Genomic DNA, 26,193 nt, shown 5'->3' on the forward strand with positions numbered 1-26,193 from the left:
CGTTGCCTAAATACTCTTTCTGCATTTGCAGCCACATATGCTAAGGTCTCTTCTAACGCCTAATAACTGTGTGTGATCAAGAGCAATGAGTTAAGGAACACAGCACAAGCAGAGGAGATGGACGATCCACGATGCTATCACACAGACATATGTTCTAAGAACTCCAGCCTAACAACTGGAATCATTTTACAAAAAAACAGTAAATATTCAACTAGAAAAGTAAACACAATTTTATCTATATATGAAAAATGGATTATTAGTAACTTCAGAGGCTGTCTTAATTAAGTAGTGTGTGACCCCTTTGACAATCAATTAGAAAAGTTAAAATCTGTTACTTTCAATGTCTAACCATACTTTTTAGAAAGACAGTTTACCTCCCAGACATGTGAAACTAAATAATCTCATTAGAAAAAGACCAAAATGGTCAAAGAAGCTAAATCAAATCATCAAAGCACAATTCTAGCATTTTGGGACTGTAAGGATGTGTGTTAAGAATTGTACCTTAAATATTTTATGAACTCAATATGCCCAACTCTAGATAAAGAGGTGTAAGAAAATCAAACACCACAATGGGAATGACAGTTATCAAATACTTGTCTCCTACTGCCGGCTGGGCTGTACTGTTTACCTCACAGCTGTCTGCATCACCCTACAGTATCTGAAGTGCATATTCCTGTCTCACAGCAGAATAATTCATATTGGGGCAGATCAGCTTATGCACCTTCCACAGCACCTTACACAGATTATATCCTCAACTGAATCTGTAGGCCTGAATAGTGGGAACATTTACAGAGCAATAGACGGCTGTCGCCAGGAAAGCTGTTACTCTAGCTCTTTTGCTTTTTAAGATTCAATATCTCTATGACAGTCCATTCTTTCCACTGAGTCTTCCTACAGTGATGATGAATGAAAAGAGCAATCCAATCTCAGTGGAGTAGTTGTTTAATTACGCTTTCAAACTGGCACCCAGTATGGAAATACGTATTCCTAAGCAGATGCTGCCAATAAACTGATATTAATTTTTAAAATTTCCTTTTATACATGCATACCTGTGCTTCTACTGAAAAAGACAGTAGGAGGAAAAGGTAACTCTTTTTCATAGTTTGATCTGGTTCTGCTCCTAGGGAGGGCATAAAATCAAATACAACATGCAAAAACTTATTTCTTAGCCAAACAGGAATGGGAAAGTATCTACATGACACATATACCATAAAAATTACATTATAATTTTTTTCTACTAATTGCTTCCAATTTAGATCTTTACTAGATAATTCCACACAAAAAAGTGAAAAAGGTCCCTTGCAGCTTTAAGACTTATAATTGGTTTATGACATATTATCTTGCCCTGGAGAAGACAAATATTTGAGAAGATTATTTTACTAGGTTATAAGGAACCCTAAATAAACTATTATTTGAAACAAGTAAAGCAATATGAAAAAGATTTTAAAATCCTTCTCTTACTTTGCAAGTGGTCGTAATGGCTGTTTTGTAAAATTTTGGTAAATGTGAGTGCAAAGGTGAAGCAGAGAATCACATCCTTAGAGATATAGCCTTTCTGCCCTCAAAGTATAACCTCTTGCTCTTATCATGAGTTGCTCCTTTTCCAACAGAAGAGCATCTCCTGAAACAGCCACATATTTTTTCACCAGTGCAAGCTTTGCTAATTGACACATCTTTCTGGACACGACCAGGAAGTGCCAGGGCCAAACTGGCAGCCTGCACAGGACACAAGGCAGCACGTCCACACCACTCAGCCTAATGTGGAAGGAGTACATATGCCAAGAAATACTTTCATTTTAACAAAGATATTCAATTTCATAGTTCGAAAGCTAATGGTTCTGAGTCCAGCCTGTTTAGAATGTATTCTGACCTCCATTCATCTGTTTATCAGCATTTTTTCAGTAAGAACTACTTCCCAGGTTGAAAGTGAGGGCCCCTCCACGTGCCAGGTGCACAGGGTCTGGCCAGCAGTCTGCCGGGCTGAGAGCCCCCCTATACCTCTCCTGCCTCACTCAGGCCCCCTCACTTCCACCCCCAAGTCCTTCTCACATCAGTCTGCTCACCTGCTGCAAAGGCCCTTCCAGCATGAGCGCCTGCGCCTCTTATTCACGTGTCTCTGTTCTCAGACACACACTAACCTTGCTGATAGAAAGCTGAACGTGTCTATAGTCCAGAGCAGGAAAAAACAATCACTGCTGACCTTTCATGCATAATATCACCCTTTGGACAAAGAGCAGAACTGCTTCATTCAGTATCTTTCATAATTTATTTTTACCTTAGGGGACTGAGCATACATAGGTTTTTTTTCCCTAAACTATACAGCTTTGTTACTTTCATTTTGAACATGTGATCACTTTCTTGAGATTACTGAAACTCTCCACAAAAATCACTTTCTCTCATTTACATTTGAAAACAAAAAATGCTGATAGCCAAATATACCAATAGTATACACCTGTACCTAAAGTCTGAACCAATACCACAAAAGTGTCTTTCAAGAGACCCAAAAGCCCTCTTCAAAAATAAACTCTAGACAGTACATTTCTTCAACTCTTTTTATGGGAAAAAGTCTCTATTCACCTCACCCTTTTAATGAATCTTGCATTTTTTCAAGGACTGCCTATCACGTTCTATTGTGCTTTCCAATTTATAATCACATAACTACAGTTTTTCAGTTGAAAGAGCACAATACTCTTTAACCTGAAGAGGAAGACGGGTGGGGGGTGGTGAGCAAACTTAGAACTCAACATTTTAAAGAATGACAGAACGTCAGAGCTGGAAACATCTTAGAGCTGCTTTAACCCTGTGCTGCTCAAACTGGGACATGTTTATTATTCCTAGGAGGGCGCCACAAAACCAGAACTAGAGGTGGCACGATTGTTCGAAGTTCTGGAACCATATACAAATTCAGTGATTTAAAAAAACTGTACACCTGATACTGACAGAATATTTTCACTTCTTCATCCTGTAACAGACCAATTTCTTAAAGTACTATCAACATGTAATTTTCAAGTATGTTAAATTAAAAGAAAAGCTTTGGGGCTTCCCTGGTGGCGTAGTGGTTGAGAGTTCGCCTGCCGATGCAGGGGACACGGGTTTGTGCTCTGGTCCGGGAAGATCCCACATGCCGCAGAGCGGCTGGGCCCGTGAGCCATGGCCGCTGAGCCTGCGCGTCCGGAGCTGTGCTCCGCAACGGGAGACGCCACAACAGTGAGAGGCCCGCGTACCACAAAAAAAAAAAAAGAAAAGCTTTGCTGTGGGGAAAAGGTACTTCTGATCTACATTAATCAACTAAGCAATAAACCAAAACAAAGCAAGAACATCTTGAATATGTAATGTTTCTCCAAAGGAAGGACAATGAAATTCCCACAGGGTCTGCAGAACTCCAAAGCAGTAAATAGCTGTATTTGATGCAACAGATGGCCGTAATAAATAGCGCAACCTATCTTCCTCAAGCCCCATGTACAGCCCTATGGGTCTTCCCTAAAATCTTGTTACCTGACATGCAAATCATCTTCCTTAAAAATTAAAAGCCACTTAACAGCTTTATAAGTAGCGATAAAATATGACTTATTTCAAGATCTACGTTAATGTGCATCTTTCCTTTCCTGAATTTAGTATTTCTAATAGACCTATATTTCTTAGCACTTTGGTGAAAGGGAAATATTCCATAACAACTATAATCTTATATAGCTCTTGAAAACTAGACCTCGAAAGTCGAGGCAAGGAACCCAAATACATACAACCTGCACCTAAGACAACTTTTAAAAACTTCATGAAAATGAATGAGTTTTTCTCTGCAGTTTCTATATCAGAGAAGGTTTAGAGAAAAAAACTATCTGTTAATTGTAAGAGCGCTGGTCATTTATCTGTGGTCTGGATCCCATTCCCTTCTCTTTTCCTATATCTTCAACCTCTTCCTCCTGTCCCTGTCTAAACATGCCCAGCCCGTGCTGTCTCCAAAGGCAGAGCACAAGGGAGGGAGAGTGGAGACAAGAGAAGCACAACAAAACCAAGTGACTGGGGGGGTCCTGGACCAGATGCAGCCTCTCCAAGGACACTGTTCCTTCCAAGACGGCCACTCGCCTGCCTGACACTAGATGGACCAGAAGGCGGCCTCTGCAAGCGCTCTCTTCCTCATGTGCCTGCTTTTCTGCTCCTCCTCTCTGACCCTCCCTGGATGCTCTCTCATCCCATGTGACAGGAAGTAACTGTATAGTAAGGGAGGCGATTCTGAAACCTGATACATGAATCCTGAGCCACCTGAACTTGTATATACTCATCACTTGGGCCTTTTTCTTAGACTGAGTTAGTCTATTGGACGTTCTTTTATTTCTTTCTCACCTAAACCACATCCTAATGAATCACCTAAGACTTTCACTTGTTTCCTTAAAGTACAACTTAGATACTTAAAAAATAATCTGAATGGTGCAATGCTTCTAGAATAACTATTCCCCAATTTTTTATAGTTGTCATATCCATCTACCTAATTTAATAGCAGTTTTGGTGATTTGTTTTTATTGAGACACTCCAAAGTTTTCAAATTAGTTTTCCTATGATAACTGTTTTGTACTATTTTTATCAGTTTATATTAGTTAAATCTCTACTAATGAGTACAACTGCCCTGAACAAACTCGGGGACAAACTTAATTGGCTTGTGTAAGCAAACAACTCAACTGGTAGGAAGAGGAACAGAGAGAAAACAAAGAGCAGCCCACCAGCCCCAGCACTTTGCTGCCCACATGTAGCTGGTTTCACCAGGAGGTCATCACCTGGAGCTTCTACCTCACTGGGCCTTCTGCTCTCAGCTTTTCCTGATTTCAGTTAACACCATGTGTTAAATTTCAGTGCATCTAAGCAAATATCTGGCAAACATTTTTTGACCTATGGATTCCTCAAAATCAACCATTTAAAAAATCCATTCTCATATAAAACAAACAAACAAAAACTGACAATTCCTCAATCTCAAGGAAAGACAGTACATCATCTACCCTGCTGCTCTAACCAGAAACCTGCAAATAAATTTCTAACCCCTTCTCTCACATAAGCTTATACCTCCTCACCTCTACTGTCACTAAACTGTTCCAGTAACCATAATCTTTGCACAGAATGACTACCTCAACCTCCTAGGTCTTCCCCGTCCCACCAATCCTTCCGCAGAATGACACTCCTGAAACAGGAGACCTGCATCCCACCCTCAGCATACACCCACCACGCAGGCACTCAGGACACTGGGACACCAACCAGCCAGCCCAGCTGGAAATGTCACTCCCCATGCTCTCCACAAAGCCTGAGTTGCAAACCCTTTACACGCAGCGAGGCAGCCATCTCTCCAGTACTGGGAGGGTGGGAAAGTATCTACTTTCTTGACCGCTGTATCCTGATACAGTACCCAACAGAGCATAATCTCAGGAAATGTGTTTAATCATCTCATCTTTCATGCACTAAACATGTGGGAGGAAATTCCTAGTATTTAAAATATAAAGCTCAGAAAATGAGATGACTCCAAGTGAAAGCTTCTGTTGCTGAATATTCCAAATGATGTGTTAATGTGGGAAAAGGCAACATTCTTAGATCACAGTAAAATTACTTCGAGTTCACTTTCATTTTATTTTAGATACTCTCTAGGTTTTGTATATGTGTGTACATGTGTGTACATACATGTAAGTGTGCACTTGGGATCTGAACATACAGAAGAGTTAAATACAAAGTGATGTTGGCAATAAAAAATTACATTTAATTATCAAAATGACAACTCACAGAAGAAACTCCTAAGCGGCAAACACACAAAACCTATTATTTGTATTGAAAGTAGAGGTCAGGACTTCCCTGGTGGCTCAGTAGTTAAGAATCCGCCTATCAATGCAGGGGACACAGGTTCGATCCCTGGTCCAGGAAGATCCCACATGCCGCGGAACAACTAAGCCCATGTGCCACAACTACTAAACCTGCGCTCTAGAGCCTGTGAGCCACAACTACTGAGCCCGCACGCCACAACTACTGAAGCCCACGTGCTTAGAGCCTGTGCTCTGCAACAAAAGAAGCCACCTCAATGAGAAGCCTGTGCACCTCCAAGAAGAGTAGCCCCCGTTCGCTGCAACTAAAGAAAGCCTGCACGCAGCAATGAAGACCCAACACAGCCAAAAATAAATAAATTAAAAAAAAAAAAAAAAAGAAAGTAGAGGTCAAAGATCCTTCTGAAAGTATGCTGAAAGTTATGACTCCTTTCACTGGAAAAATGGACATACACTAGAAATGTTAAACACAAACCCAGGAGCTCAAGGATTCCCTCCTCACCCCAAGTCCACCTATGACATCAGGCTGGGCATGGGATGAGGACAGTAAGAGCAGGGCCCCCCACCCAGCAGGTGGTGAGCATTTTTAGGGCCTGTCAGCACAGAGCATGTGCTCAAACAAGTGCCAGCAAACAACCAGGCACCGGCTCCAGGGAGCTATGAAACACAGAGATCTCCCACTTTGCCAAAGTTTGCTTGTACGAAAGGCCTATGTTAGTACCCGTTTTTGCTAACCAAGAGACCTGAAGAGAACTTTTGCTTTTGCGAAAATCAAAAATGGCGGCTTGGCAGCTTTCTGCGTTCGTTTTGCAGCAGTTACAGAGGCATCGCTCACTAGAGCAGTGAGAGCAGCCTCGCTGAGCTTCTTCCCCCGCCACACTCAGCATCTCAGCACCCAGCCATCTGGCTGTGAGCTGCGTCTGTGAGCATCTGGGCTTTACCTCCATCTATTCTGTGCCTCCCTTAACAAGATGTGTCCTAAGGTAACTGCTTCTTTGCTTTATACCATTTTGGCTTATGGAAGGTTCCAGAGGAGTGCTCCACTTCCGAATAGGACAGCAGGGACACCCGTACCACATTGTACTCAGAAAGTAACAGCCACTGAGTCCAAGCACAGAACCTAATCACGATCCTCAAAGATTAGGTTTGACAATTGAACACGCTTTCATGTTTTCCAAAATGACTGTGCAAATCAGTTAATATTAAAATACATCAAATACCCCCTAACATGAAGCATTCCTTACAAAAGTGATACCATGTTTGAAAAAAGAATTTATGTTCCACAGTTATAATTCAAAAGCATGTACTACTTTGGATAATCTTTCAATTTGATATTCCAACATAATACCATCTCCATTTTGTAAGTAACTGGATCACAAGTCCTAGCCCACTTAGGATTACAGTTCAACAGACGATGAAACTAATAACATCACCATAAAAGTTCCAAGCCAACTATGAGGATCAGAATCAGCTCCAATAATTTTGAATTACTGCTCAGCAAGGTAAATGACCTTCTCTCAGACTTCTGTTGTGGGCTACCCCTGACCTCAACAATCATCACTATAAAACAACTATTAAAACTTTCTAATTAAAGCCAGCATTTCTGATGATTAGCTATGCTGTGTTTATTGCTCTCAAATCTATCAGGTTACTGGACCTAAGACACCTTTATGCAAGACACCTATGCTTTCTGAGAATTGGGCACTATTCGCAGTGGACTTGGAAACAAGAAGTTAGGCAAATCCCATTTTCTGCTCTTCTCTCTTGTGTGATATAAGGTACCTGTCTCCAGGCCTCAGTTTCCTAAACAGTAAAACAGATGTTCCTAAACAGTAAAACAGATGTTCCAAAGAACAAATGGGGAAAAAAGCAGCAAGGGCTTTGAGTCACCTGAATTACAAGTCCAATACACTGCGGAGGATGACCTGCGCTCAGGTCTCCGTTTAGGAAAGCTGCAGGCTGTGGAGGTGTGAAATCACTGGGCACACGGCAGGAAGGAACACAAACAGACAAGGCCTAACTGAAGGCCTGGAGAGGTGCTCAGACCTCTGGAGCCCGCCCTCCTCTTCACAGAAAGGTGGTGGGTGTGAACACAGCGGCTGCTGCTTCCAAAGCCTGAAGGCAGAGCCCTGCACAGGGGTGCGGATGTTAAGGTCTAAATGCTTTAGGAAGGAAACCACTGAATTTAAATGAATTTTCCTTAGACTATTTCTCAAAGACGAGTCTGAATATATGATACAGACAAAAGACCTGTTAGCGCCTTCCTAACAGGAAGGATTTTAAATGGATTAAAGCTAATAGGTTAAATTATCTAAAATGGCAAACAAAACCCTTAATTTTCCTGGAATAAAAACATTAATTCAATGTTTTAAAAAGCACAGTTTAATGGCTGCTTTACAAATCTGCTTTAAAAACATAACAATAAAATGCTGACTTAAAATTCTATAGGATACATAAAACTAACACTTTCACCAATTTCAATTTTTCTTTTGAAATTCCACTGTTAAGGGTATAACTTGAAAAGTATCCTACTGAGTTCTATTAATAGTGGACCGAAGTTATAGTCCTCACTCTGCCACCAGCCAACTAGCTGTATTTCTAATTAATTTTACTTCTGTGGGTTTCAGTCTCTGAATCTTTAGAGCTCTAAAACCCTCACACTACAACTGTAATACTACACAATTTTTCTGGCAGTTATTTTCAGAAACTATTATCAAATCTCAGTTAATAAAATAATGTAGACCAAAACTCAAAGTCTCAGAAAATGACTTACTTCAAAGTGTTATTTCATTCACACCAAACATTACAAGAATAGTCAAAAAGGATAAAAGGTTTCCCTCTCAGTCTTATAATTCCAGGCAGGTAACAACGGCACTGATAAAAACAAACTACTCGGGCTTCCCTGGTGGCGCAGTGGTTGAGGGTCCGCCTGCCGATGCAGGGGACGCAGGTTCGTGTCCCGGTCCGGGAGGATCCCACATGCCGCAGAGCGGCTGGGCCCGTGAGCCATGGCCGCAGAGCCTGCGCGTCCAGAGCCTGTGCTCCGCAGCGGGAGAGGCCGCAGCAGTGAGAGGCCCGTGTACGGCAAAAACAAAAACAAAAAAAACCAAACTACTCCGTGTAACTGGATTAAGGCTGATTACGTGTATTGTTAATTATTAAACACTTAGTACACTTATTCTTCACCAATTATCAATAAACCTACCTAACCTCACCCCCACGCACCAAACTGTAAATTGGAAGTTAATGATCTAGCTTTCATTTGCCCCACTCAGAATATTACCTAACATAGTAGTCCCTCCCTATCCGTGGTTTGCTTTCCATGCTTTTGGTTACCCAGGGTCAACCATGGTCCAAAAATATCAGGTGGAAAATCCCAGAAATAAACAATTCATAGGTTTTCAATTGCGCGCCATCTGAGTAGCACAGCCCAATCTTGCACTGTCCCACCCGGGACGTGACTCAACCCTTTGTGCAGCTCGTATCCCGCCCATTAGTCACTCAGCAGCCAGCTGGCTATCAGATCAGCTATCACAGTCTGGCAGTGCTGGAGTTCAAGGGACCCTTATTTTATTTAATAATTGCCCCAAAGTACAAGAGTAGTGATGCTGGCAATTTAGATATGCCAAAGAGAAGCTGTAAAGTGCTTCCTTTAAGTGAAAAGGTAAAAATTCCTGACTTAATAAGGATAAAAATTGTGTGCTAAGGTTAAGATCTATAGTACGAACACTGAAAATTGTGAAGGAAAAAGAAATTCGTGCTAGTTTTTCTGTCGCACCTCAAAGTGCAAAAGTTATAGCCACAGTGTTTGATAAACGATTAGTTAAGATGGAAAAGGCATTAAATTTGTACAATAAGGTACTTTGAGACCACATTCACATAACTCCTATTATGGTATATGGTTATAATTGACATATCTTATTATTATTGTTAATGTCTTACTGTGCCTAATGTATAAACTTTATCCTAGGTATGTATGTATAGGAAAAAATTATATAGGAGTTATGGCACTATCCGCAGCTTCAGGCATCCACTGTGGGAATGTATCCCCCACAGACAAGAGAGGACCGCTGTAATATGACTTGTGGCCATACAGTGAATTTGGGAAAACACCTGATCTACGGTTTTTTATCTTGAGCTGTAATCTTGCGATTTCACGAAAAACTTAAAACTACATTAACAGATTAAAAACCTCCACAATGACAATCAAACACACTCTCAACATTCTAAACTTCAAAGAACAGTATGCTAAGAGTGTCCATGACTGAAAATACTAAAATTTATGGTCATTTTAGGATCCCAAGCCACTCTTTTGTAGGAAAACATTTCACTCTAAACTGAAAGTTTCGCCAGGTCACAGAGACTTTCAAATTCTATCTGTGTGCCTGAATGCTTCTGCAATTTTATTTGGTGATCCTATTTTCTACTTCCGGTCCTTTCACGTTTAGGATTAGCTCTCCTGCACTGAGCCCTGAAAGATAATGATTTCAGCAGAATAAAGGAAAATTTGTCAATGTATACAAAGAAATAGGAAGAGCTGTGAAAAACTAAGGGCCACACGCACAGACAGCAAGTACTACGTATGAGCTGCTTTAATCACTGCATCCTTCTGTCCTCACCAGCTGCCCTTCCCCTGCCTAGATATTTAAGGTGTGAAGAAGCAAACACTGCTGACTCATAGTTACTCACTTGTACAATGGTCTGTACTCCAAGGGAAATGGTCTGTATGAAGGGAAACTAGAAATAGCATTCTAGTCTGACACCAAACATCACTGGAGATACAGATATGAATCCAAAAGGAACATGGACCTTACAATAATGCCAGAGAAAGGTTTATCCCAAAAGGTTTCCACACTGAGCTTCTGCACTAAATGACAACCAGCATACCATAAAAGTACAAGCAAAGATCAAATGCTTTTGCCTTCTAAATACCCAGATTTTTAAAAGGCAACTCTCTCCATGGGGACTTCAAGTCTGCTTTTAAAGGCTGCTGTTATTCCCTGACCATGGGAGTTGTGAGAAGCCAGGCAGCAATGGATTACAGTACATACTATATGCAGTGTGCTTATGACTCACACACACACACACACACACACACACACACTGTTGACTCAACAACACAGAACTGTGTGGGTCCACTTAAACACAGATTTTTTTCAATAAATATGTACTACAGTACTACACGACCCAAGGTTGGTTGAGTCCACGGGTGTGGGACCACAGATACAGAGAGCCAACTGGAAAGTTCTATTCTTATTTTCAACTGTGCAGAGGACTGGCTCCCCAACCCCTCCGTTGTTCAAGGGTCACCTGTACATGGCAAGGCAGAAATTATACAGATGGTAGAATCTCAACAATGAAATACAGAGACATATGTAATCAACAAACAGAAATAAAAATGTTCAGAAAGTATTAAGTATTTAAAGAAGAGGTTTTAAATGACTTGTTTATTTCCAGAAAAAAATATTTGAAAAGGGAATGTTTAATATATTCAGAAAGAGATAATAATTGAGGCAACTTGTAAATCTATATCCAACTGGTCACTATGTTTTTAATCCCTATATTTTCAAGCTTTGTCAATAAAACAAAGCTTTTTGAAATCTGAAAACAAAATGTTCTCATTTTTCAGAGATGTTTCTAAAAAAGGAATCTGTTAATTAGTCTGCCTTAATAAAAGCTGAAATAACAAATATACTTTATACTTTAAACAAGTATACTTTAAACAAGTGACAAATGCTACCAGGTTTGAGGCCTATTTTTAAAGTATTTTTTAAACACACATGATTATGTGTAATACAAATGAAAGTGGTTCTAAGCAACCTATTCTTCATTTAGACCAGGGCTTGGACTGTTCCACTGTGACAAACACAAGTGTAAGCAAAAGAGCTTGCCACCCTGGGGCCAAGTAAAACCAGTCTGTATGCATCCATTCCTCCCCTTCGACACAAGTCTCTGTAAAGCAGAAGGATTGCTTAAAAAGGCAATTCTGGTCTTGGAATACTCCTGTTTCAAACCCTCTGACTGCTTCTCACTGTTCTTAGGATAGAAAGCACAATTCTCACCCATGCCAGGAGCTCCAGACCCTGCAGGACCCTGCTGCTGCCTTGCCCACCCCATCCCTGTTGCCAGCCTCTCCGAATCAGTTCCTAGCTCAGAGTTTTTGCACCATTATCCTCTGCCTAGAAGGCTCCCTCCCCTTGCCCAATCCCTCAAGGTCTACACGACAACCTCCCAGCACAACATTATCTGTTTGTCTCCCTGCCTCAGTGGACAGAAAGTTCCAGAGAGGAGGGCAATTTTCTCTTTTGTTCACCATTACAACCCTGGGATTTACTCATCAATTATTTAGTGCATACTGTTTTCTAAGGTCTGGGTTCATAGCAATGAACGGAAGAGACAGAAACCCTCAACTTCATAGGGTTTACATTCAAGTACAAGAAGACACAAGGTACGTAAAATACAGAAATTACATGGCATGTTATAACGTAGTAGTAAGTGCTACAAACAAAAATAAAGCAGGGAAGGGAGATGAGGGATGTCCACCACACTCCACACTACAATAAACTCGACTGTCCTAACGGGACTGCTCAAGGAAGCGTGGAGTGGAGAGTCCTAAAGAAGTTTCACGTAGAGGGTTCAAGAGTCCAAAAATGCTGGTCTACTTTACTTTAAATAAAACAATTCACTGTCTTAATTCCTTCTAGACCACAAGCCTTAGAGAAAAGTTCTGGTATCATTCATCTTTGTACTGCTAATGTGTGGTTGATCAAAAATACCCGCTCAAGAAAGGAATGAATGAACTCTCCTCTTTCCTCTCAGTGGCCCTGCTCTGCACGAGGTCATGGAGCAATGATTCTCAAAAGGGAATAAAAAATTGAAAAATCCACTGAAGTTTAAAAATACATTTTCACTATTGTAATTGCTTTGTTTTTGGCTAATATAATTTGTTTTCATTTCAAAGCAAAATAAAGAAGGTAAGAAATATTGTTATCAAAAGGGGCACATTTTTAAAGACTGAGAAAGAATATCATCTAGAGGTCACGTAGTTAAATCACTCCACCTAAAATAGTGTACATGCTAGATGTAGCTATCAAGTCAGTTAACATTTTGTAAGTAGAATTTTTATGCATTTTCTATTGCATTCTTTTCAAGTAAAAATTTGCATGTTTGTTTATGAAAGCATGCAAATAATTCCTCTAAAACTGAGGTGGGAGGTACCTTATCCCTCTAGTGAAACAAAGTTTCCTCAACATCTGTAGTGCAACACTTGGCCCTGGGCTGGGCAAAGAGATTAGGGACATAAAAGGATCTTGCCCACAAGAAGCTTACATTAATTAATTAGTGCAATGCCTTGGGGTGCTATGGAAACAGAGAAGCACTCAGTATGACATTAAAAATTAAGGCAAGCATTCCTGAAATACCTTTTTAAGGATGGGTTAAGGAGCTAAGTCAAAAAAAAAGAAGAAAAGACCTTCAATTCCAGGCAAAGGAAAGAGAGAGCAAAGACAAGGCCATGGTTTTGGGGAGAGGACTGTGGCCAGAGCAGGCCAACCAAAGGTGGCCCAGCCGGCAAGGAGAAGGCAGAAGTGGCAAGGCCCCTGGGCACTTCTTAGTTAGGCAGGGGACAGTCACTGAGGAGTTTTTACAAAGGGCCTAACAATCAGGATATGCCTTTAAAGCAACCTCTCACTACAGTGTGACAAAAATGGTGTGTGTAAATAAAAGAGCATTTTATTTTTATCACACAAATAAATATCACCCTAATTTATCAATTTTTAAGCCAAAACTTTTGCATATCAGATTTCATAAAGAACATTTTCAGTGAAGACTAAGTCTCACCTCAAGGATTATCAAATTTAAGTTAAATAGGAAATGTCCACCATGTTACAGAATGCACTCTGTGGCCCAGGTCTCACTATAGTAGGGAAATAGGTCTGACACTAAAGAGGAAACCAGACCATGACAGAAGGCACAAAAGGGGTGGCATCACTCACCTGCAACCCTTCATGATTACAAAGGAACCATGACTGCTTCTCCAAAAAAATGATGAAAAAGTTTATAAAGCACTGAAGGAACAAAAGGTTTGGGGTGGGGGAGGTGAGAAGGAAGGAAACATAAGCTGACTTAATCATTTTGCCTGATCATAAGGAAGACATTTACATGTGGGAAAAATAAAGCGCTAGAACATTAGGGAAAAAAATTTCCATGTTGGAAATATCCTCCTCCTTTCAGTAAGAGAACCTAATGGTTATCTACCTTACAATTCCACATTCTAATAAAGAAATTCATTTTCTAATCAAGATAACTCCAGAAGTAGAGTAGCTCCAAAGATACCAACAAGTGCAACAATTAGGAGCAAAAAGTTCAAACTGAACTAAATTAAAATCAGGTCTGGTGAGTTTAACCCTCTCAGAAGGCAGTGTGCCTCCTTTACTAGGTACTCTAAAATTAGCTCTTACAGAAAAAGGAGAACTCTTTACAGGAATAAAGTTTTACAAAGGAGCATAAGCGACCAAACCCTGTAGCAGTGTCTGTTTCTTTTAACAATGTACTTTCCATAAACACAACTTCAGTGCTTGTTTTCTTCTCTCCATTATTAAAAGGTTGAGTCAATGGTCTTATAGGAGAAATTACAAGAATATACATGATTTTCTTGCATTTACCAATCGGGAAAAAAAAATCCTTAAATATGAGAGAACCCTGCAAGAGTACAGCATGTGTTATGAAAGCCTATTTGAAACTTGTGCCTTAAATATTAAGACGAAAACAAATGGAATTTAAAGTAATATAGCTACAGAGCTTTTTGCAATCTCAAGGGACAATCATAAAGAAAACACAAGTTACTAAAATTAGAAGACCTAGGTTATAATCCTAGTTATCACTACAGAAAGTATGAATTCCAGCAGCAGGACACTGAAATTAACAGTGAAAGGAGTTTGTCAGCCACTTGGTTGGTAACATCAACTACAGCTCTATCATTGCAAAAACTTGTAATATTGTTGCAAATCTATGTTAAGTAGTGGGGCTACTTTAAAGCACTGTTTATTGTTATTAACATTAAAAACATGATGTTCCCACCTTGCACTTAAGTATTTTGGAACTGTTTTATGATAGATATATGAAGACTGCTTCATTAAAAACAAGTGATTAAGTAAAATATTTGTTTCCACAGATTTTAAATACGGATTTGTCTAAACATGTGCTTATCTGTGAAAACCATATTAATATCAATAAGTTCTCCAAATCTCAATTTTTTTTAAAGTGCAATTCCTAGGAAACTTAAATAAAATCAAAATCTTCCCTGAACATGTTGCCATTTAATTTTGGCTACTCTTCAACAAAACACGTTAAAATAAATGCCAAGAAACTTCTGTTCTCATATTATCATCCATTTTCTCTCTGGCTCCTACTCAAATATAGTATAAATCCTTTCTCCAACTACACATTCTGTCCTCAGACCTGCTTTCTCTGCTCAGATACATGTGATAAAGAAAAAAAAAATCTGTTAATAAATTAAAACTGACACTCACTAAAAGAATATTGAAAACAGTAATAAGGTAAACACCATTTTCAAAATTCTGAATAAGAATCTGAGTAATAAAAAAAAAGAGCAAAAACAGCCAACATCAATATGTTACAAACAGTCCAATGAGGCTGATGTTATTATAATCCTCCTTTTAGAGATAAAAAAGTGAAGCCCCAGAGGGTAATTTCTAATCAATAAGAAGCCATGTCTCTCTTCACACACCCACTTTTTCATCTTACAAAGGCAACACACATCAACTTTTCAAAATACAGGATGAAATTTATTTCTAACTAAACACAAGTTTCAAAGCGAAGTACACAAATCAAACTTATGGTTGAATAATAAACTTGCTAACCTGATGCCTTTCATAAAGTATTTCACCTTAGCAACTCAAGCAAACTTATATCAAGCGATTTCGTAGAGCCTGATTATAAAACTGCCCTTCAGAATATTAAATACAGAGAAAAGTTGACAAGCCACAACCATTTCAACTTCTGTAAATTACCCTGACTGTAAATTAGGGGGAGCCAGGCAGGTGGGGAAGTATGGAAATTGCACACTGCACATATTATCTGACCTCCAAAGAAATGAACGTCACTCTTCCCCACTGTGGTCTTTGCAAACTACAACTCAGAACCTATTTCAAAAGCATTTTAGATACTTAATACAAAATAAGAGACCAGCTAAATGTCATGAGAAAAACTTTAAAAACAAGAAAATAACTTGTATGCTTACAATATTCAAGTTGATATTATCTTTTTCTAAAAACCCTCACACAACCTGATTTCCCTGAACAGTCCAGGGAACTCTTCCCATTCCTTCAGTTACCCAAAACTTCAAACTTCCACTTAACATTTAGGACAAGTTACTGAGCAGCCAAAGAGAGGGTCTCAAACGCACAGGATAGCTACCCTACAGATAATGTTCTCAAGTTTCATCTCAGCCTAAATTAAAGACCGTTTTATGTAGAAATGAGGGGGAAGACAAGATGACCTGCACGGAAAGTTGCAATACAAAATTACAGTGAAGTCTGAACAAGTCTTAAGTTTTACGTTCTGATTGGACACGACTGAGAAGCAGGTGGTAAGAGATTCCTGACCTGCCCCTTTCTCGAACACAAGGCGTCTTTAGAATTTTTTCTTAATTCTTCCAGAATCTGCCTCTGCTCAAACCTCTCTGAGGAGAGCGGGACCGTCCCAAGCATACCCGGAGCAACAGGATCCTACTTCCTGGTCCGAGTGACCCGGGCCCTCCCCGCCCGGCCGGCCGCGGTCCCGGGCCCGGGCGGAGGGCAGGGCGAGGCCGCCGCAGTGCGGGCCGGACGGCGGTGCTGCCCGTACCCTACCCCTGCCCCGGCCCCCGAGACCTCGGCCCGGCCCTGGCCGGCCCCAGCCCTGCCCGCCGCCCCGGTCCGCACCCAGACCCCTCTGCCCGCGCCCCGGCCCGGCTACACTCGCTGGGCCCTGCCCGGCCGCGTCCTCCGGGAAGATGGCGGCCCATGACAGGCGGGCGCGGCGCGGGTCCGAGGCGGAGGCCGGGCCCGACGCGGCGGGAGCGGAGCAGAGCAGCCCGCCCGCCGCCGCGCTCACCTGTCAGCACCGCCGCCGCCCGGCCGCCGACCGCCGCAGCCCCGGTGCCCGGCAACCGCGCCACACGCGGACGGGCCGTGAGGGAGGGGCGGAAGCAGGGGCGCGGCCGGCCCGGACGAGCGGCGGGGGTCGGCGCGGCGCGGACTGGCGGCGGGGCGGCGGCAACTCTTTCCCGTTTCGGGCCGAAAAATATCTCAACCTCGCGACTCCAGCACCCCAACGCTCCTTCCCGTTCGCATGAGAACACACAGCTCCCGCTTCCGGGCCCCGCCGGAAGTCCCGCCCAGCGCGCTCCCGCGCCCGCGCGCCCGCGTACTCACCGCCTGGTCCGCCGACTGGCGCTCGGCGCCCTTACGTCATGACGGCACGGCGCCCTGATTGGCCTCGCGCAGCGCCGGGCCCGCCCCCCTCCTCCTGGCCTCTCGGTGCTCGTGCCCCTCCCGGCGACGCCTGTGATTGGTGGGGGCGCGCACGCAGCCCCACCCCGCGCACGCTCTCCGTACCGCCCCCGCCGCGACCTGAGGAGGAGGTGCTGTCGGCTGGGACCGCGACCACTGCCCACTTCAGCCGGGGACCGAGACTCCCGCCCCCGGGCTCATCCCGGGACCCCGACCCCGTCACCCCGGGATCGCGACCCCCGCCCCCTCGGCCCAAGACCCCGACCCCTCCCTCCCCTCACCCCGGGACCGGACCCTCCGGGGCCGTCTGGCCATCCGGGTGGTCGGGTCAGGAGAGCCCCCTGAGCGCGCCCGGGAAAAGGGAGAAGGCGGCGTCGCCTGTCCGTGGAGCGGGTGCCCTGGGCCGCTCGTCGGGCAACTCTTTTCTCCGCGGTTTCAGAGGAAATGCTGAAGAGTCGGGATGTCTTCCCAAACCCAAGCATGTGCCACCCACCCGACCCATTCTATGGGGAGGAAAAACAAAAGTAAAGTATGTTCACCGGCTTTAAGCTTGCTGCCTGATTTCCTGTGTGCCTGCTCCGCTTGGCTGTTGATTATGTAGACATACATGTGACCTGGAAAGTCTTCTCTGGGTCACTCTGTCCAGCCTTATCCGTGCACCGGTGCTTCTTACCTGTTCCTTCTGCGGGTCCGAACGCCGACAGGATGCGCTCTGGACTTCCGTGTATTGACTGGGAAGATCACATCGGTGCTGGGCGCCTTCTGCTTTGGCATACGTTGTAACATCCTCGCTCTAAAAAACTTGGAAGTTCAATAATGCTATTCATAGCAATGTCTTTAAACATAATCACGTAAGACTGAGATTTCCTGTAATATTCAAAGCAAGTACATATTTCTGGAAAAAAAGTCGCGTTTAGAGTTCACTTTCCAAGAGAACCTGTTGGATATGTTGCAGAGCCCTTCTCAGGTACCTCCGCTTGGAACGTTTTAGACTGAGGCCCAGGAAGTCATCCCTAGGCCGGGCCCAGTGATGTGGTCCACCTCTGAAAGGTCAGGAATTCTCCAAAGTTATTAGGTTAGATTTCCATCTTTTTTGCTTGTGTTTACATTCTGGCAGACTTTTTGATATACAGATAAGTTCCCATATTACAAAAGAGACTAAATGATATGAGAATGGTTTATATTGAAATGACATCTCTCACTTTCTATTTGTGTTGGGTGATCCTTCCTAAACAATCAAAACTGGCTTTTTATTCGTGTGTGATTTTTTTTTTAACCTGTGCTTCAAAAGAAGCATCCATTTTCACCTTGGGATGTGAGATTATAACAAAATGAATTTTTATGGCATTTCTACTTAGAAAAATAAGATCAGTTTTTAAAAACCACTTCTCATCTCAAGCAGTTACAAGTCCTACCTATTCTATCTAAAAGCTTTCCTTCTCCTGCTTATGATGGATTTGCCTGCTGTTACTTCTCTCCCAGTTTGTTTCAGTAGCATCACAGCTGGTCTCTGCCTCCCCACCTTTCACCATGCCAGCTTACATTTCCTTTAAAAGCCTCCTCACCATCCCACTCTGAGTCAAGACTTGTTGAAGTCCAAGTTGTTTTTCATGGACTAGCAGGCCCTTCACAAACTGGCTCACGGGCCTCTCACATCTCCTTTCCTGCCCCAGGGTTAGACAACCTAACCTTCCAATCACATTCCCTTAACATGCATTTTTGAAGACCTTGGGGTAGTCTCTGGGTGTGGATGTGAATGACACGCAGGCTTTACACTCTATGACCCTACTGTTTACTGAAAGGCCAATCAACTGGCAGTCACCACAGTGTTATAATTCCTGTTAGAGAACAAAACAAAGAGAGAAGCATTGGTTCCCAAATGTTTGCTGCGCATGAAGTTGTGTGTGGAGTGTCTTCGTTTCTGAACACTTTGGTCCTCTAGTGTCCTTCATCTGTGCTCTTCCTTCTGCCAGAAGGGTCGTCCTCTGCTTCCACTTCTGGCAAAATCTGGCTTATTTTTCCAGTTACAGCTCAAGTGTCAGCCATTTACATCTTTTCCTTTCAGACAATCGGTTTCCCTTCTGGGTACTCGTAGCACTCACCAAGTCCCTGCTCCGCTTTAGGGGCGGTGCTAAGTGCTGGGGAGATGGCACAGAGCAGTACCGACCAAAAGAGAGGTGAACAGGTAGTGGGGGATAAAGAGGAGTAAGGTTTGCTATGGAGTGTGTGCAGATTGTCCAGGTAGCAAGCACATGGGAGGGTCTGAAGCCAGCTTGGGAAGGAATCAAAGAAAGAGATGACCGAGCCAAGGCCAAAGACACCAGAGTGGAGGGGCTGCCAACACACCTTCCAGCAGGGAGGGAGAGGCCAGTCCTGGTCAGAGAAGGAAATATTTGAACATGAGAGATCATAAAACCAATGTGGTAAGGTGAGTGGAGGGCATGAGAGCCTGGAGGGGTAAGCAAGGCAAGAATCCCAAAGGTCTTCCGAGCGCTTATGATGTTTGAATTCGATAGTGAGTCAAGATTTGTATTAGAAGGTAAGAGAGGGCTCATAAAAGGTATTAAGCTCATAGAGAATCTCTGGCCCCCAAAAGCCATCCAAATAGAAATGCAATAAAGAACTAACTTAGTCAAATTAGGTGGAAGTATCAAAATGAAAATGACAGTAATACATGAGAATACATTGGAAAATAAAAGAATCCATGAGTTCTTACTAAATATAAACAAATGTGTGAGTAAAAAAAAATAATAGAGATGAGGAAGGAAAAGGGAAAGCTATTCTTTACAGTAGAAGGCTGACTAATGAATGAGAAAGAATTGTTTTTTAAATTACCATGTTGCAACTATCGTAGCATTTATTCTGGCAAGAGTCATCAATGTATGCTAAAAATCATTGGATAAAAGTTGTTGAGTAAAAAGTTGTGAATGCCGTTTCACAGCTTATTAATTGCTTATTGCTCATTAATTTCAAAGAGGGGAAAGGTATTTTTACAGTGGATAAATATGGTGGACCCCATCTTAACTGAGAGGTGAAAGTTGGCATCCCCAATAATGGTGGCCTGCTGACATCACGTGATGTCAGTTATGTCGTGTTCCTGTCAAGCCACAAACTAACCATGAGGAATGATCACAAACTGAGGACGTTCTACAAAAACTCTCACTCTTCAAAAACCCATACTCTTCAAAAATATCAAGGCTTGGGAATTCCCTGGTAGTCCAGTGGTTAGGACTTGGCGCTTTCATTGCTGAGGGCCTGGGTTCAATCCCTGGTTGAGGAACTAAAATCTCACAAGCCGCACGGCATGGCCATAAAAGACAGTGAAAGGTTAAGGAACTTTTCCAGATTTAAGGAGACTAAGGAAACATGACAACTAAATGCAATATGTAATCCTAGACTAGATTCTTGATTGGAGTAAAATTTGCTATATGGGTCATAATTAGAATTTCAATATGGACTCTATTCCAGTCTTAGAATCAAGGTTAAATTTCCCAAATTGGATTTATTTATAAATTGTTTTATGACTCTGTAAGAAAATGTCTTTGATCTTAGAAGATATAAACTGAAGTATTTAGAGGTGAGGGATCAAGATATCTGCAAGTTTCTTTCAAATAGTTTAGTGAAATACACACACACATACTTGTACAGAAAGAGAATATAACAGAACATTAATCGGTGAATCTAGGTGTGGGATATGTAAGTGTTTGCAACTTGCCTGTAAATATGAAGCTCTTCAAATGGAGAATTATCTTTTAGAGATACATACTGAAGTGTTTATGAATGACATGATATTATGTATGTTTTACATTTGATTCAAAACAATCTAAAGGAAGGTGGTCGGTTGGAATACAGAAGAAATAATGGGACAAGCTGGTGTGTTGAAAATTGTTGAAGCTGGATGATGGATACATGGGGGTTCATGAAACTCTTCTCCCTGCTTTTCTATATGTCTTAAATTCCTCATGATAATAGAAATACAGTGATGAAGTGGAGGGTTTTAATTCATTAAAGATATTCCATGAACATGTATTGCTCAAAAAGCAGTCACAGAGGAGGACTACATTTCCCAGGATACTCCACAGCCTTCCTGCTGGAGAAACAAAGGGGCCAAACCTCTGGGTCTGAAAGCTGAGAGAGACCAGGACAGGGGGGCAAATTTGTGTTGGCAGGTGCCAGCCCAGGCGGAGGAGGCCTGAGGCCCTGTAGGGGAGATGCAGGGTTTGCATGAATGTTGGAAACAGGAACCATATCTAGAGAGAGTTTCTGAGAAACTTTTTTGTGCAGTGTGCTTTGTAATACCCCAGGGCTAGTTCCTAGTAAAGACCCAGGCCAGTCCTTCAAGGCTTCTGTAGTTGGATCGTGTTTCCTTTGAAAGTAACTCCTTTCTTGGCCAAGGGTGCTGCCTGGGATGGCAGCTTAAATTTGTACTATTGCTGGCAGATATCTTCTGGGGCAGTTGACCTACATAGTACCTCTGCAATGAGGCAAATGTATTACTCTAGGCCTCAAAAAAGATTGCATTTTCACCATGATTGCTGCCTGCCTGTAGCTCTCATAGAAAGAAGGATGAGTTGATGAGTCATAAGAGACATTTTGGAGAGACTTCCCAGTTTGGATGTTTCAGGCAGAGAACCAGACTTAATAAGCATGTTGTTTTTATTAGATTGAGAAAAATTAACTTCCTGGAGATCTGGCAAAGTGGACATTCTTTTTAGTCCAACATCCATGTACATTCCTCTAATGGGAGGGAAGGTCGATGGCTAGACATCATTGCCTTTCTTCAAAGTTCTAGACTATGCATGGCAACTGCCAGACACTCTCCTGTTTTCTTCCATGCAGTCACTCCTTGCTTTCCTGGCCCCTCTTCTCCAAGCTGGAGTTGGTCCCAGACGCTCTAGGTTGGAGCGCTAGTGCCAGGTGCCCTTTGGTAGGCTCACAGGCGTCTCCTGAGAAGTGTGCTTCTCTCCCCCAGGCTCCTCTGATGAGGACTCTCCACCTCATTACTTTAAGAAATGGGCGCACCCACCCAGTAATCCAAGATGGGCAGCCCTGTTGCTCCCTACTGGTGATGAGCTGTCAAGGTCGAGGAAGGGAGCCCCTGAACAACAACATGCTCTGTTTTTGAACCCTAACTACAACCACCTGAAGGGGCTTGAAATTTCCCTCCCTGATCCTGGAACTGACTGGAGTTTCCTGAGCACACTAAGCCACTCCACCTCTGTGTTTCTCCCCCTCTGTCTCTCCCCTCTTCTTTCTGGCCAGTTGTCTTCCACAGTTTCCACAGCTTAACTCAGACACTTTGACCTCCTCCGGGAAGCCTTCTCTGAATACCTGCCCCCTAACCCATCCCTGGCGGGATCAGGGCCCATCCAGGGTGTACCTTTATCACAGTTCTTACTGAGTTGAGTAGGAGTGCCAGTTTGTGTTGTTTTTTATCTCCTGCTCATTATGAACTTTGCAAAGGCAGAAACTTTATTTATCCTCATCATTTTTCACAGTGACTGGTCATTAGTAGATGTTTGCTGAACTGAAATCATCCCAACTTTGCTAGCTCACCCACAAACTTCTGAGAGGTTTCTGTCAATTCTTAGTGAGCTGCTTTCATTTTTTTTTTTTAATTTTTTTTTTTTAAAGAGATGTTGGGGGTAGGAGTTTATTAATTAATTAATTTATTTTTGCTGTGTTGGGTCTTCGTTTCTGTGCGAGGGCTTTCTCTAGCTGTGGCAAGTGGGGGCCACTCTTCATCGTGGTGCGCAGGCCTCTCACTGTCGCCGCCTCTCCTGTTGCGGAGCACAGGCTGCAGACGCGCAGGCTCAGTAGTTGTGGCTCACGGGCCTAGTTGCTCCGCGGCATGTGGGATCCTCCCAGACCAGGGCTCGAACCTGTGTCCCCTGCATTAGCAGGCAGATTCTCAACCACTGCGCCACCAGGGAAGCCCTGCTTTCATTTTTGACACCATTCACTATAGTGAATCTAGTAGACTTGGAATTCTTATCATTTGCACTTGGTGTTTTGTTTTTTTTCCTAGATTTCATGGTGATAGCTATTTTTGTTTCCTTGTTTATTTATTTTGACATTATAACCTTAGATACCATATACCGAAGTTGAGTGAGTGATAATTTTCCATACGTCAGCATTTTTACAATCATGTTTCCTCTGGATATATTTTAGTCACTTTGATTAGACTTAGGAGACACTGTTTCCTTCATCCAGTTAGCGCAGCACTTAAGTCTCATCAGAAACACAGCAGTCACCACGGGTGGAGTCACCACCGAGAAAGTGAATCTAAACCAGTGCATGTCCATTCTTTTTACCTTCAAAGGGTAACATCTCCTGACTTTATCCCCTAATTCTGGGGGTGTTACCCTGTTTGAACATACCATCTGCACACATTTGTCATGTGAGCAAATATGTAACACGCACATAAAAAAATACGCATTTCAAATTTTTCATTTTGTCAAATGTTTGAATTTATCTTTTTCTTTGGAAGTATCTCCTCACATGCAGGGTTAGAGTATTTCTCTCACACCCAAGTTCCATCAAAGTCACAGTTAGTGGACTATCCATTGTCTTACATATGGGAAAAGTGAGCTAATGCAGGGTTTTCATGCTTTTTTGAAAAAGCCAAGACCCATAGTAAGAAATACATTTTATATTACAGCTCAGTACACACACACACACACACACACACATACACACACAAAGCAAAAGTTTCATGAAATATTGTTGATGGTGGTACAACTTTGTGAATGTGCTTAATGTCACAGATCTGTGCTTAAAAATGATTAAAATGGTAAATTTTGTTATGTATATTTTACCACAGTTTTTTAAAGTTTCATGAGATAATATTTACCCTTACTTTGTGAGATTTTCTCTGATCTCTTCTGTTTTATTTTTGTTAATTCTAGTTGTAACCCTTTTAATTGATTTATGACACTGTGGTCACAACCTGCCTGCTGAATGCTGACTTGAGGGCCAGGAAGCTGAAACTTATTCACTCCATTTTCACAGTTTACTGGGCACTTTGCTTTTCCAAAGCATTTGAAACAGCATAATTAAAAAGAATAAGTAGAGCTTCCTTGGTGGTGCAGTGGTTGAGAGTCCGCCTGTCGATGCAGGGGACACGGGTTCGTGCCCCGGTCCGGGAAGATCCCACATGCCACGGAGCAGCTGGGCCGGTGAGCCATGGCCGTGGACCCTGTGCGTCCGGCACCTGTGCTCCGCAACGGGAGAGGCCACAACAGTGAGAGGCGCGTGTACCGCAAAAAAAAAGAACGAGTAAAAGCAAGCTAATAATTCCCTAAATATGTGTGTATAAGTCACTATTTTTGAAGGCCGAGCTTGAGGCCATATTTAGAAAATATGACTTAATTGTATAACTGTAAATTATATCTTAATTTGCAAATCTTCCCTTCCTTAGTTTGACATTGTAGGTATGTGATTCTGTTGATTATTATTTTTATCTTTAGTGCTAGAGGTTATAAATGCAAATGCCTTTAGGGACCAGACATTTCACATAAATGTGTGAACTGGCTGGAGTGATAAAAGGGAGTTTGCCCAGCCTGGAGGCACTCACATTCTGTTAAAAACAAACACTCAAACTGCTGTGTCCACAAAGGAGTGATCCGGAGCCTGTGTTTGAGATCTTGGTTACAGACAGTTGTTTCAGGTAGTTTGACCATAAAGGCCACAAAGGAAAAAGAAATAGTAGGTTCAAGAAGGAACCATGGAGTGACAGGAGAGATTTTTAAGATGGGAAAGACTTGAATGTACAGAATAAGAGCATGGAAAACATCACAGCAGTATACAGAACTGCTGCGATCCTGCTTTTGGATCTATAATATTAATATTGATGAAGATGTTATTTGTAGTTCTTATCGTATTATAGAATTTTATCCAGCACTCCAAAGTGCTTTTATATAATATTAATAATTATGACTCTCATTTCTTTACCACTTTGAATTTATAAGATGTTTTTCACATGCACAATCTCATATCCCTAAAATGACACTGGAATGTAAATTATCACCATTTCCACTTTAAAGATAAGGAAAGTGAACTCAGAGATGTAAAATAATCTGCTAGTGAGTAGAAAGCCAGACTAGAACTCCAGATTCTGTGCAATTTCCACTATCCCATAACGTGTACTGTGTTCTCTGTCAGCAGAATGGAGGTCCCATCATGGAAATCTCACATTTCACTAGGTGGAATTTTTTTTTGTTACACCTTGCTTAACATGGCAAAGTGGAAGACAAATAACTTTCTATATAAAGAATTAATCAGACTTGTGCTCGCTTCGGCAGTACATATACTAAAATTGGAATGATACAGAAAAGATTTGCTCAAGGATGACACACAAATTCATGAAGCATTCCATATTTTTAGGTCCTACTGTATAGCACAGGGAACTCTACCCGATACTCTGTAATGACCTATATGGGAAAAGAATCTAAAACGAGTTGATACAGTAAGTCCCCTACACATGAACCTTCAAGTTACAAACTTTCAAAGACGCAAACGTGTGTTCGCACATACAATCACGTAAGTTAGTTCACGTGTCTGGTGTACATTGTCACGTGCATGCATCCTCTACAAGTGGTTGTGCTTTTGTGTACTTTACTGTACAGTACTGTATAGAGTATAGTAGTACAGTGCCTTTATTTCAAGCCCAGCATGTCCGGAAGCAAGTGTAAAAGCAGCGGTGATATAGCTGGTTCTGCTAGGAAGCGCCAAGTGATAATGATGGAAACAAAAAGTGAAAATAATTGAGACAGTGGAGTGACAAGAGGAAGAAGAAGTAACTGAAGGACTGAAGAGATTCACGATGCAGGAAATGGCAAGAGGATTTTCTTTATTTGAAGAGGCACTGTTAGTTTAAGGCACTAGTA

General features: G+C 42.1%; 1 protein-coding gene and 1 pseudogene across 6 annotated transcripts in view; one reads left to right on the top strand and one right to left on the bottom strand.

Annotated features, from left to right (window-relative positions):
* LARP4B (La ribonucleoprotein 4B) overlaps positions 1-17,182 on the bottom strand; it is an 88,350-nt gene extending 71,168 nt beyond the window's left edge. For 4 of the 6 annotated variants that reach the window (XR_004525350.2, XR_004525348.2, XR_004525349.2 and 1 more), the window contains exon 1: positions 16,418-16,442. The gene's annotated coding sequence lies outside the window, so the exon portion shown is untranslated. Of the gene's footprint in view, positions 1-16,417; positions 16,443-16,907; positions 17,048-17,106 lie in introns of those variants that run through there. The other 2 variants (XM_019945780.3, XM_019945779.3) reach the window with 2 other exon arrangements.
* Positions 17,183-25,592: 8,410 nt separating this feature from the next.
* Positions 25,593-25,688, top strand: LOC117311282 (U6 spliceosomal RNA; annotated as a pseudogene).
* The last annotated feature ends 505 nt before the right edge of the window (positions 25,689-26,193 follow it).

Source organism: Tursiops truncatus, chromosome 2 (assembly GCF_011762595.2).
Source record: "Tursiops truncatus isolate mTurTru1 chromosome 2, mTurTru1.mat.Y, whole genome shotgun sequence".
In the NCBI taxonomy this organism is placed as follows: domain Eukaryota; kingdom Metazoa; phylum Chordata; class Mammalia; order Artiodactyla; family Delphinidae; genus Tursiops; species Tursiops truncatus.